Source organism: Alligator mississippiensis, chromosome 3 (assembly GCF_030867095.1).
Source record: "Alligator mississippiensis isolate rAllMis1 chromosome 3, rAllMis1, whole genome shotgun sequence".
Classification (NCBI taxonomy): Eukaryota; Metazoa; Chordata; order Crocodylia; family Alligatoridae; genus Alligator; species Alligator mississippiensis.
In genome coordinates, this window is record NC_081826.1 from 287,865,578 (window position 1) to 287,877,622 (window position 12,045).

Sequence of the window (12,045 nt, forward strand, 5' to 3'; positions counted from 1 at the left end):
TGCAGTAATCCCCAGGGATCCAGGTTTGCTTTGGAAAAATGCAGATTTTTCTCCTTTTAAAGGAGAAAAGCACAGGAAGCCACAGGTTTCTCCTTGCTGGCTGGCAGAGTTCCAGCCTGCAAGGTGCTGCTTGGGGTTGGGAAGAGCAGGATGCAGGGGGTACCAAATGTATGTGTGCACATACACAAGTGGCAGCCAGGCAATGTAGTGGAGAGCAGCTCCAGCTAAGTCTTATGGGGTGGGAGGGAGGGACACACACCTGAGATTTCTGCACACACGGGAAGGACACCACCACCACCACCACCAAGGTGCACCCTGTCTGCCTGACAGCAGTGGTGGGCACAAGTCCACACCTTTACCACTGCTGTGCCTCATCTTGTCAACCTTGATGGTGCAGCACTTCCTCCAGTGCCAGGTCCTGTGTGCTGGGCCATGGAAGAAGCTCCTGCCCAGAGCTGGTCCAGCCTGGCTGCATCCTCATATCCTCATTTTGGGTATTGAAATCTTGAGAGGCACATGCCCCCCAGCCCTGCTGGTGCCCTCACTTGTGACCTGCTTCCCCTAGTATGCAAGGAAGGGGGTGCTGTGGGTTGGGAGTGAGGGGCACTGGCAGGGCTAGGGGGTTGTGGATCAGGAGTGGGAGGCAACAGTATGGGCAGGCATCAAGCATAACAGGGCTGCTCAGTGCCACAAAGCAGCAGGGGGGACAGCCACAGTTGGACCCATGTCCTGGTGAGTGAAGGGGGTAGAGGGAGCTGTGGCTTTCCCTGATGCAATCAAATGTTAATATATATTAGAAAAAAATTTTAAATCAGTTGAACACAATGTTTTATTGAAAGATTTACAATTTTAAAGCAATTTGGAAGCCTACCAGTGCCTTATTCATTATAATGAAATAAATCCTTAATATATATATATATATATGTATAATTTTATCAGTTGAACACAATGTTTTACTGAATTGTTTAAAGAGAGAGCGTGTTTCATGTTAATTGCAGAGAAAGGTGGATTGGGGGGGGGGGGGGCACGGTATTCAGAGAATTTGGGATTTTTTAAATAGAGAAAACCAGCCTCCCTGCTATTCACTGACTAATCATCCTTCCTCTTGCTTCAGTGGGTTGCTATTCAAAACAAGTAAGTCAAATTCTAACCATCTTGAAGTGCTTTTATGAATTGTGAATACTGAAGAAATGAATGTTACATATAATCTAATAGTATGCAGTAAAACTATTCCAGGCCTGATTCTGATATGCTCTACTCATACTCAGTAGCAGCTTCTGCTATGTAAATTAGATACATTGGAATCTAATCCTTCAGGATTAGAAGAGTAAAGACAAATGTCCCTGTAGGAAAAGTACCCTGTAGATGTCTCCAGTTTAGGGGCTTGGCATCTACAGAGCTCTGCTGGTTCGATCATTGTGTTCTTCTGCCCAATGTCTTTGCGATGCTGCAACTTGGTTTCTAGTTGGCTTTGACTGCTCTGCCATAGCAACAATTATAGGGAGCTGAATCCAATAACAGGGAGCTTGCTGTTAAACTGGCCCAGCATTTTTAGAAACAAACTTATTTGGAGACCATCCCCTGCTGTAATAATGGTTGCGGTTCTACCTACATTTCCCAATGGGTCTACAGATGACAGTCCCTTGTGGGACGGTGTTCCCAACCAATCCGTCTGCTGCAGAGCATGTTAGAGGGCTGGCGTCCTTCCAATTTTGAAAATCCATTTCTTAGCTTTTTTTTTTTCTCTTTTCCTCCTAATAGACTCCACAAAAGGAGCAAGTAAACCTTGAATTTCTCAGAAAAGGTTCTTTGGGTGCATATCAGATCTCTTATCAGACCAACTTAAATAGTTGGAAAAAAAATTCTTAGCAACTTTCAGGTTTTCACTGCCTCGTAACAAAGAGGTTGACTTCAAAATTCAAGCATGTCGGGGCCGAGGGGCTGTGGCCAGCAGCCCAGGCACGTGGGCCGGGGAAAAGGTCGGCACGGCAAACTAGAATTAGGCACGGACGCGTAGAGGTTGATTAAAGATTTTACTTACACCGTAGATGGTCGCAGTGCAGGCAGGAAAACTTTCTTGAGTTGCAGTTACAAAACGAAAAGAAAACTTGAACAAGACTCACAGAAAACACGAGCCTCTTAAACACGAACAAGACCCGTAGAAAACTCAAGCCTCTTGAAACAACCTGGACAGAGCTCTGGATACACACACACAAAGTTTGCTAGGCTCCGTGGACCAACCGAAAGCACGCAGGGAAGGGTACGTTGAGGGATCAGGGGGCGACGGGGAGAGGCTAGAGGTTGATCAGGCCCCTGTGTCCTCTTTTAAGGCACACACGGAGTTTGTTAGGCTCCACAGCGCGCTTAGAGTTCTTCATGAGATGGATGTGAAGTTCCCTTCCAACTTGGGTGGAAACTGCTCAAGCCTCTTATACGGCTAGCAAGCCAATCGCTAGCTGCCACGTGGGAATAATTTAGAAACAGCCAATAGTGGGGAACAAATTTACATACGGGTGGCAGGAACTCCTTTGCACCGCGGTTTTCTCCATGCAACTGAGAATTGCACCATGCAAAGAAAGCTCCCCGTGGCGGGAAATAATTCTGCGGTGCCGAAGCGCGCACACAAAATCATACCCTTTGGGTCATGACAAAGCAGCGTTCAGGTGCCAAACATTCACAGCTGCAACATCTGGTCCAGTTTGTATCTTGAGTAAAAAGTATTTCATGTTTCTTCCTGTCTTTTTGTGGAGATGAGAGAATGGATGAGAGGAAGTCAGTGTGTGTTCACTTCTTACTGGTTTTCCAGTGCTCTGGAGTAGTTTCTTAAAAACTTGTTAAACCAAAACCTACTTTGGACACAATGATGAGCTTTGTACCACCGAACTCAGAGCTGCAAGCTCCAGAACTCAAATCCTGGCACTGGTTTTTGCTATCTGGCTGCTTCCTCTTGTTGTGTAACTAAGTTAATACTTACCTCACAGGCAGCATTAAGTGGTTATTCAAGGGTAGGTCTATACATTGCTGGATGGTGCGCTACTGTGACATAGTGCTCTTGTGTCTACACGTGATTGCCAGCTACGTTACCGTAGTGGCACACTCCCCGGGTATAGTGTGCCACTACGGCAATGTAGCAGCAAAATCAAACCATGCAGTGCATGCATGGAGCAGTAACTGCCATGCTTTAGTACTTCCAAAAGGCAGTACTAAAGCGTGGTGCTGTAGCAACGTCACCATACAACAAGGACAAGGGATTAGTGCGTGCCTCGGGCACAAAAATATCCAGCACACCTACTGGCTGGGAAGTGACCCTCTCAGCAGCACAGAAGTGGAAAGTCATCTCAGAGTCATAATGGACTCCAAGATGAGCATGAGTCGTGAGTGTGACAAAATCATCAGCAGAGCTAACCACACTTTATCATGCATTAGCAGATGCATGACAAATAGAACCAAGGAGATGATGTTTCCCCTCTATGCGGCATTGGTCAGACCACAGTTGGAGTACTGCGTCCAGGGCACCGTGCTTCAAGAAGAATGTTGATCGACTCGAGAGGATCCAGAGAGCCACTCGTATGGTTACGGGCTTACAGGACAAGCTCTATGAGGAGAGACTGAGGGACCTGGAGCTCTTCAGCCTCCTGCAAGAGAAGTCTGATCTCGTGGCCACGTACAAATTCATTAGGGGGATGCAGCAAGGAATCGGAGATGCTCTGGTCCCTAGGGCACCTGTTAGGGTTACAAGGAATAATGGTCACAGACTGACAGAGAGCAGGTTTAGGCTAGATATCAGGAAAAATTTCTTCATGGTAAGGGTGGCCAAAATTTGGAATGAGCTTCTAAGGGAGGTGGTGCTCTCCCCTACCTTGGGGGTCTTTAAGAAAAGGCTGGATAGGCATCTGGCTGGGGTCATCAGACCCCAGCACTCTTTCCTGCCTAGGCAGGGGGTCGGACTCTGATCTGTTGAGGTCCCTTCTGATCCTAGCGTCTATGAACATGGCGATGTATAGGCACACCCCAGATTGATTTAAAGACTAAGGGTCAGATTTAAAAAAACGAGACCTTTAGTGCCATGAAGCCTCCCTCCGCTCTCCACTGGAGCCTTCCCCATTCACCCCAGAGGCACCTCAGTTTGTAAGCGTCTCCCTGTTTTGATCTGAACTTTCTCTAAGCACCTGCAGTTCTGCTGCACATGCCCCAATCTGAGCAGCTAAGCAACTGCATTGGAGCCTACAATGTAGGTAGCATCCAAATCCCCCAAGAAATTAATTCCCCTAATGTTGAAACTGTACCACTGCAGAAACAAATGTGAGATTAATAGGAAAGGTGTAGAAAGACTAGCCTGGGGCTAGAGCAGAGGTGGGCAAAATACATCCCAGGGGCCAGATCCTGCCCACTAGGCCATTCTTTCCAGCCGACAGGGCCCCTAAAAAATTTAGAAAATGTAATTTTTATTTGCTTCTGGCTGCCTTTCAAAGATGACAAGAGGTAGGGGCAGTAGGACCCCAGGGAAGCCGGCAGCAGGACCCAGCAGCAAGGGCCCCCCAGCCCTGCCCGGCCCCCCAACCAGAAGCCCCTGCCTAGCAGAGGCTTCTGGCCTGGACTGTGGGCCTGTTCTTGTTTCCATGTGCTGGAGAGGGAAATGCAGCCCTCGACAGCTTGCCAAAACTTGGTATGTGGCCCTCCGCCCAAAATAATTGCCCACCCCTGGTCTAGAGCCTGGCAGGGATAGGGGAAGTCCTGGGATCACCCGGCTGGGATAGGGGAAGTACTGGGATCCAGTTCCTGCTTCCTTAGTTATTTCTTTCTTACCTGCAAACTGTAAAACACACGATAGCTTCTGTGAACAGAAGCTGGGATTCTCCACTCCGAGGCGAGTGCCCAACTCATTAGGCAGACAAGGTTCCTTGGGTGAATTTGATATCTTTTATTAGACCAACCCAAATAGTTGGAGAATAGTTATTAAGCAAGCTTTCGGGTTCAAAAACCCTTCGTCAGGCTAAGGAAGCTGAAGCAGTTGCTGCGTGCTCTTCCTGGATGGAATGAAAAGTGAAGAAGCCAGGGGCTGGGCTGGGCTGGGCTGGGCTGGGCAGTCAGTTGCCAGGCAGATTATAATGTATCAAAAATCCAATGTCTGTGTTTAGTCCCTGATCTCTAGTATCCAGCAGGTTGATGAAGTGGAGTTCATAGGCTCGTCTCTGGGAAGTGTTGTGTAAATTTCCCTTGAGGATCAGGACTGAGAGATTGGAGAGAGAGTGGCCCTCCTGTGAGAAATGTGCCCCCACCGGTAATTGGGTGTTTCTGTCTTTGATGGATTTCCAGTGTGCGTTCATTCTGGTGCGCAGTTGTTGTTTGGTCTCTCCTACATATCTTCCATCAGGGCATTTGGTGCATTAGATGAGATGTATTACATTTCTGGAGGTGCAGCTGTAAGATCCTGGGATGCTGATGGCTCTGTTGTGGAGTGTAGTAATGGTGGGGGTGGTGGAGATGTGGGGGCAGGTTTTGCATTTCTTGTCCTGGCACGGTCTGGATCCTTTTGGTGTGTTCTGGGCTTGAGGAAGTTTGCTTCTGGTGATGAGGTTGGCGAGGTTCAGTGCTTGTTTGAAGGCTAGGATGGGTGGCTCTGGGAAGATCTTTTTAAAAATAGGGTCTCTGTCTAGTATGGGTTGCAGTTGTTTGAGGATTTTCTGTACAGGTTCAAGAGAGGGGTGATACGTCATCACCAGCGGTGTGCGATTTGTGGGGGGTTTTCTTCTGTACTGCAGCAGTTCTTCACGTGGTATCCAGGTGGCTCTTTCAAACGTGCGATCTACCTCTCTGGGGGAGTGTCCTTGCTGGGTGAAAGCCTTTTTAAGATTGCTGAGGTGGCGATCCTGGGTGCTCTCTTCAGTACAAATGCGGTGGTATGTGAGGGCTTGGCTGTATATCACAGCTTTTTTGGTGTGTTTAGGGTGATTGCTGGTTCTGTGCAGATATGTATGTTGGTCTGTGGGTTTCCTGTATACTGTAGTCTGTATTTTACCCTTCTGGATACTGATCATCGTGTCTAAAAAGGAGATGCTGGTGCTGGAGTATTCTAGAGAAAGTCAGATGGAGGGATGGTGATTGTTGAATTTCTGATGGAATTCAATCAGAGATTGCAGGTTCTCACTCCAAATGATGAAGATGTCATCGATATATCATAAGTACAACAAGGGTTTGATGGTGCAGTTCTTGAGGAAGTCTTCTTCCAGGTGGCTCATAAAAAGGTTGGCATACTGTGGGGCCATTTTAGTACCCGTAGCTGTTCCCATCATCTGGAGGAAGTGTTGATTATTAAAAGTGAAATTGTTGTGTGTGAGGATGGAAGTGTATAAGGTCAGTAATATCTTTGGGTCTGTATTCTGGGTTGTAATCTTGTTCCTGTAGACATGTAAGGCAGGCTTGGATGCCATCCTGGTGTGGGATGTTGGTATATAGGCTGGTAACGTCCGTGGTGGCTAGGAGGGTGTTGCTGGGAAGGTGGTCTATATTTTTAAGTTTCCGTAGAAAGTCTGTAGTGTCTTGTACAAAACTTGCTCGGTGGGTGACGAGCGGTTTTAGGATGGATTCAATGAAACCTGATATTTCCTTAGTTAGGGTCCCATGGTTGGATATGATAGGTCTGCCAGGGTTCCCTTGTTTGTGGATTTTAGGGAGCATGTAAAAAGTCCCCGGGTTAGGTAGCGGGGGGATCAAGGTCTGTAGGTTTTCTTGTAGTCTTGATGGAAATGATTTGATGGTATTGTTGAGGTTTTTTGGTGAAAAGGGGAGTAGGATCTTCTTGTAGTTCTTTGTAGTAGGTGGTGTCAGAGCTGTCTCTTGGCTTCCTTTATGTAATCCTCACAGTTTAGGATGACTATGGCTCCTCCTTTATCTGCTGGTTTTATTACTATTTGGTGGTTGGATCTTAGAGATTCTATGGCCTTTTTCTCTGGTAGAGAGAGGTTGTTGTGGTGGCGTGTGTTGCTGAGTATTTCATTTTTCATTCTTTCCCTGAAGCAGTCAATGTAGTGGTCAAGGTTAGGGTTTTGTCCACTGTGAGGTGTCCGATCTGATGGTTTTTTGGGCTTTTTGGCATTGATCCTTTCCTGAACGTTGTCAGAGGATGAGTTGTTGTTGGGAGTGGGTTCAGTGTGGTCGTGGAAATATTCCTTGAGGCGCAGGCGTCGGAAGAATTCTTCTAGTTCTCCACATTGAAGTATTTTATTAGGGTGTTTTTCTGGACAGAAATTTAGGCCTTTAGAAAGGACAGATTTTTCAGTTTTGATAAGCGTGTGTGTGGAGAGATTGATAATATTTGTGGGTTGGTTGCTGCTTGCAGTTTCATCGAGTCTGAGGTTGGAAGGTGTTGGTGTTGTTCCTCTGATGGTTGTTTTGTGGCTGGGGAGCTTGTTCTTGGAGTAATTTGTCCCATTTCTTCTCTTTATGTAGGATGAATGCTGTAGAAAGTTTTTCGTAGTCTCTTTGTATCCACTGTATATTGTCAGGGGACATGCATGGATTTCTATCTTTTAAGTTGTAGTGTATGGCGATTTCCTTCCTGAGCTGGTCTCTTTTGGAGTAGAGTAGGTGAAGTAGATGATTTCTAATTTTCTCTGAAGTTCTTCTGCATAGCTGTGCAGCATATTTGGAGTTGTGTGTAGTAGTCAGGGGATTGTAGATGTTTAGTCCTCGGGGAATGAAGTTGTGTTTCTTGCAAAGGCTTAGAAAATATATGTCGCTGTTGAGTTTGGCTTCTTTCTTTTTCATGTTGTACAGTTTCCATTTCAGATGGCTGAATTCGATATCTTCCATGTTGCAGGGGTGTAGGTCTAGACTAACACGGCTACAACCTACACCCCTGCAACTCATTAGGTTACATTCAGGCTGTCTTGTACTTCTAGCCCCAAGACTTGCATTCTTTCCATACAGCGTTATAGGTTCAACATGAAGATGGAGGATGTCCCCCACCCTGGAGCTCTTACAATACAAAATTGGATTCTACCCTGGGCATCAAGGATGCCTAAAATTCAGACTTGACTAGTACTGAAGTCCTCTACTGAGCCTAGCCCCAAGTGCTGTACGGTCTTGCCTTTTAGTAACTCTCTTAAGAATCATCAGGAGGGTCCAAAGTGAATGTCATACATAGATTCATAGATGTTAGGGTCGGAAGGGACCTCAATAGATCATCGAGTCCGACCCCCTGCATAAGCAGGAAAGAGTGCTGGGTCTAGATGACCCCAGCTAGATGCTCATCTAACCTCCTCTTGAAGACCCCCAGGGTAGGGGAGAGCACCACCTCCCTTGGGAGCCCGTTCCAGACCTTGGCCACTCGAACTGTGAAGAAGTTCTTCCTAATGTCCAGTCTAAATCTGCTCTCTGCTAGCTTGTGGCCATTGTTTCTTGTAACCCCTGGGGGCACCTTGGTGAATAAATACTCACCAATTCCCTTCTGTGCCCCCGTGATGAACTTATAGGCAGCCACAAGGTTGCCTCTCAACCTTCTCTTGCGGAGGCTGAAAAGATCCAGTTTCTCTAGTCTCTCCTCGTAGGGCTTGGTCTGCAGGCCCTTGACCATATGAGTGGCCCTTCTCTGGACCCTCTCCAGGTTGTCCGCATCCTTCTTGAAGTGTGGCGCCCAGAATTGCACGCAGTACTCCAACTGCAGTCTGACCAGCGCCCTATAGAGGGGAAGTATCACCTCCCTGGACCTATTCGTCATGCATCTGCTGATGCACGATAAAGTGCCATTGGCTTTTCTGATGGCTTCGTCACACTGCCAGCTCATGTTCATCTTGGAGTCCACTAGGACTCCAAGATCCCTTTCCACTTCCATGCCACCCAGCAGGTCATTCCCTAGGATGTAGGTGTGCTGGACATTTTTCCTCCCTAGGTGCAGCACTTTGCATTTCTCCTTGTTGAACTGCATCCTGTTGTTTTCTGCCCACTTGTCCAACCTGTCCAGGTCTGCCTGCAGCTGTTCCCTGCCCTCCGGCTTGTCCACTTCTCCCCATAGCTCTGTGTCATCTGCAAACTTGGACAGAGTACATTTGACTCCCTTGTCCAAGTTGCTGATGAAGATATTAAAGAGTATCGGTCCAAGGACCGAGCCCTGCGGGACCCCACTGCCCACACCCTTCCAGGTCGAAGCCAACCCATCCACCACGACTCTCTGGGTGTGACCCTCTAGCCAATTCGCCACCCACCGGACTGTGTAGTCATCCAAGTCACAGCCTCTTAACTTGTTCACCAGGATGGGGTGGGATACCGTATCGAAGGCCTTCCTGAATTTTAAGTATATGACATCCACCCCTCCTCCTGTGTCCAGGCGTTTTGTAACCTGGTCATAAAAAGAGACTAGATTGGTCAGGCACGATCTGCCTGCCACGAACCTGCCACTAACATATGGAGTTAGATTATGATTAATCACTTGTTTGTGAACTCTGTTCTTATGAAAGCAGTACAGAGAAATCTGCAGGCGGGCTGGTCATTTAAGGCAGTGAGGGCCAACGTTTTGGCAGGTGTGCTACAAGTTAGCCTCGTACTCTTCCTGAGGGCCACCCTGATCCCTTTCCCCTGCCCAGTATGCTGCTCTGCTCCCTGCCCTATCTGTGCCTGCCCCCACCCCCATCTGCCACTTGAAGCTGCCCATGCCACTTGTGGCATACATGCCACACGTTGGCCACCCCTGATTTAAGGTGCTCCTCCATTTAGCTTCAGTGAAGCCAATGTTTAAGTGACTGGTTAAAAATAAAAGCTGTGTCAGGACCCTCGGTGTTTATGGCAGAGGGAAACAAAGTGATGGGGTTTCCCTTCAGAGTCAAGCCAAGATTTGCTGTTCAAGGTTTCGTCTGCTGGATGTTGGGATGGTTTTAAGTAGGCCATGCTCTGAGGTACAGTCCTAGTGGAAATTTAGCACCTTTAAAGTAGAATCACAAGCTTGGAAGGGACCTCACAAGTCTCCAGTACAACTCCCTGCTCCAGCTAGCTACAACTATCGAGGACAATAAAAAGTCCTTTTTTAGATACGTGGGGAGCCGGTGGAAAAGCAAAGGTAACATTGGACCCCTGCTGAACCAGATGGGACAACTGACAACCGATGCCCATGAAAAAGCAAACTTGCTGAATGGGTACTTTGCATCAGTTTTTCACCAGTCCCATAGGGCACCGCTGCCCACTGTGGGTCAGGGAGGCCCGGGTGAGGGAGATTCCTCGCCCTCCATCGAAGCTGACCTCATGAAGGACCACCTTGAGAGGCTGGATACCTTCAAGTCAGCCGGCCCTGACAGGTTACACCCCAGGGTACTCAAGGAGCTGGCGAGCATCATAGGTCAGCCCCTGGCACAGATCTTCGAGAACTCCTGGCGCTCTGGTGAAGTGCCTGAAGATTAGAAGAGGGCCAATGCAGTACCTATCTTCAAGAAAGGGAGGAAAGTAGACCCGGCAAACTACAGGCCCATCAACCTGGCCTCTATCCTGGGGAAGGTCTTGGAAAAGATTATCAAAGAGGCCATCCTTAACAGACTAGCTGATGGCAATATCCTGAGGGATACCTTTACGGGTTTGTTGAGGGTGTCTTGCTTGACCAATCTCATTTCTTTTTACGACCAGGTGACCTATCACCTGGACAAGGGGGAAGAGATTGATGTCGTATATCTTGACTTTTTAAAAGCCTTCAATCTGGTATCCCATGATCACCTCTTGGCAAAACTGGCTAACTGCAGCCTTGACCCCAGCCACCGGATCGTGGTGAGGAATCGGCTCCGTGGTCGGACCCAGAGGGTGGTGGTCGACGGGAGCCAATCGTCTTGGTTCGTGGTCACCAGTGGGGTACCTCAAGGCTCTGTCCTTGGGCCTATACTGTTTAACATCGTCATCAATGATGTGGACATTGGTGTCAGAAGTGGACTGGCCATGTTTACCGACGACACCAAACTCTGGGGTAAAGTATCCACACCTGAGGACAGGAGGGCGATCCAGGCTGACCTTGACAGGCTCAGGAAATGGGCGGATGAGAACCTGATGGTGTTCAACACCGAAAAATGCAAGGTTCTCCACCTTGGGGGGGAAAAACCTGCAGCATCCTTATAGGCTTGGCAGTGCTACGCTGCTTAGCACTACAAATGAAAGGGACTTGGGGGTCATGATTGACCACAAGATGAACATGAGCCTTCAATGTGATGCTGCAGCTAGTAAAGCGAGCAAAACGCTGGCTTGCGTCCAGAGATGCTTCTCAAGCAAATCCCGGGACGTCATTCTCCTGCTGTATTTGGCCTTGGTGAGGCCACAGCTGGAGTACTACATCCAGTTTTGGGCTCCACAATTCAAAAAGGATGTGGAGAAGCTTGAGAGGGTGCAGAGGAGAGCCACGTGCATGATCAGAGGTCAGGAAAACAGACCTTATGATGAGAGGCTGAGAGCCATGGGACTCTTCAGCCTGGAAAAGCGCAGGCTCAGGGGTGATCTGGTGGCTGCCTAGAAGTTTATCAGGAGTGCTCATCAGGATCTGGGGAACGTTTGTTCACCAGAGCGCCCGAGGGATGACAAGGTGGAACGATCACAAGCTCCGCCGCAACTGATTCAGGCTGGACATAAGGAAGAACTTCTTTACTGTCCAAGCCCCAAGGTTTGGAATAGACTGCCACCGGAGATGGTTCAAGCACCCACTTTGAACGCATTCAAGGCACATTTGGATGTTTATCTTGCTGGGATCCTATGATCCCTGCTGACTTCCTGCCCCTGGGGCAGGGGGCTGGACTCGATGATTCTCTGGGGTCCCTTCCAGTCCTAATGTCTATGAAATCTATGAAATGCAGCATGCATGAATTTGTATCCCGGGGACCTGTGCTATGTTTCAGGTGGCGTGCCATGTTCTGCGCGTTCCTGGTGTGATTGTCGTTGTGCCTGAAATGAACTGCACTGCTCAGTCCTAAATACCCCTATGGCCTGGTCTAAATCCGACAGGATCAGGCATGGTCTTTTGGCCCCATGGTGATGGACAAGGGCTTTTTTTCTTTTGCAGATTCAGCTGCCTGGTTATTGAATAGT